Source organism: Tupaia chinensis, unplaced genomic scaffold (genome assembly GCF_000334495.1).
Source record: "Tupaia chinensis unplaced genomic scaffold, TupChi_1.0 Scaffold000671_1, whole genome shotgun sequence".
Taxonomy (NCBI): Eukaryota; Metazoa; Chordata; class Mammalia; order Scandentia; family Tupaiidae; genus Tupaia; species Tupaia belangeri.
Genome location: NW_006160193.1, coordinates 3,888,641 through 3,890,384, shown reverse-complemented (window position 1 = coordinate 3,890,384; position 1,744 = coordinate 3,888,641). Strand labels below are relative to the sequence as shown.

The 1,744-nt window shown below is 57.1% G+C and overlaps 1 long non-coding RNA gene across 1 annotated transcript in view; it reads right to left on the bottom strand.

Moving 5' to 3' along the window:
- Nucleotides 1-27: 27 nt before the first annotated feature.
- Nucleotides 28-1,744, bottom strand: part of LOC106736154 (uncharacterized) — a 15,822-nt gene continuing 14,105 nt past the window's right edge. The window contains exon 7 of the long non-coding RNA XR_001371252.2: nt 28-1,281. This is a non-coding gene — a long non-coding RNA (uncharacterized LOC106736154). The remainder of the gene's footprint in view (nt 1,282-1,744) is intronic.

The window sequence follows — 1,744 nt, the reverse complement described above, 5'->3', positions numbered from 1 at the left end:
CACTCGAGGATCTTCCGAGCACGCAGGGGGCTGAGCGGTAACAGGAGGGATGCCCGCGAGTGTCCTCAGAGGCCTGCTTCCTAAGTCCCCCTGCCCGCTCTCTCTCCACCGCCAGCCTACGGTTCCCAACCCCCGCGCGTTGGCATCTGAGAACCGACGACCCTTTCTGTCTGTGAAATAGGCCTCGGTTCCCCGGCTGGCACGGCTCCTCCACAGCATGACCCCCTTCGTCCCCGTCCACCTCCCGCCTTGCCAGCGTGGCCCCTCCGGCATGGCCACACGGTCCCGGGCGGCACCCTTGCTCACGCCTCCTCTGCTCTGGCTCCCTGTGGCCTCTGGGCAGTGCTGTCTGCCGTCTCCCCATGAGGGGCCAGGGAAGGGTTGTTCTGAATCAGGTCCAGGCACACGGTACCTAAGAGACCTCGGGCAGATTCTTGCCAGCCTGTCCTCATCTCGTCACCTGAGAGCGGGGGAGGCAGTTGTGGTGCAGAGAGGGATGTCTGGCACGTGATAACTGGAGTCAGTGGTAGCTGATGTTCTCGTCCGCGCTTGGGAACTGTGCAGAGGCCCAGCTGTGGCATGGCATGCGGGCCGACACTGCTCTGGGCAGGCAGAGGTCACATGAGCGGCCTGGGGCCTGGACCCTGGCAACCCAAAAGCTAGGGGCAGCGGCACACAGCTGAAGTCCCAGCTACTCAGGAGGCTGAGGCAGGAGCACGTGGACATAGTAAGACCCTGTCTCAGAGGACAAAGGCTGGTCCCGTGGCCTAGTGGTTAAAGGAGACGGCTCCCACTTGTCCGATTGCATGGTTGGAATCCCGGCCCCAGTGGCTTAGACATACCCATGTGTGTGTCCCCAGAATACTGGCAGGATGGAGAAACAGAACAGAGGGGATTCCACATGACCACACCCCCGTTGGGGGGTGCTTTCTCTCCACCCCACCCTGTCTCTGCCTCTCCATGTCTCTCTCTCTCTCTGGCAGGTGGACGTACCCTCTGGCAATAAAAACGAGTGAAACCGAGTCCCCTGCTGACCACAAACAGCCTGCACTGAGCTCCACGCCTCAGACATCCCTATATATCAATGACCTGTTTTGAAAATCCCACGTACCGACTCACTGAGTAACTTGGTCCAGAACGTGTCAGGCCTCTCCTTGGAGGGGCGCAGGTGAGATGAGGCTGGCCGGGCCAGTCGGCAGGCAGAGGAGGCAGCTCTGCGGCCTTGGCAGACTTCGCTGCTGTCCCAGGACAGAGGCGCCCACGCTGGGTGGCAGCAGTGACCTGCCATGCAGATGCAGCTTTGAGGCCACCGCCCCAGTCCTGTTCTGAATGGTGGGGTGCCCACTGGCAGTGACCCCTGCTTAGTCCTTTCTAAGCATCCACAAAGAGCAGCACGTCCCAGGCTGACAGCGTGTGCCTTTACTTTAAACAACATTTAATACACTAAATGCCCTTTAACTCTAAGTGACTTGTCCTTCTGAAAATCTCGAATTGATAGGAACTGTGTGAGTTCTGCACTCTGAACCAAGTTTTTCTCCCAAATTATATAATTTATCTGAATTTCTACATTGATATTTAACTTTAAAATAAAAATTTTAAATAAAGCCACCCGTTAGTTTTAGTTTCAGAATTCCACTTAAACTGGGACCAGCAGTTAGCATAAAGGCTATGTCGCTGGACTCCTATGTAGTCGACCGTGGTTCAAGTCCCAGACCCGGCGGCTTAGACTCACGCCGGGTGTGTG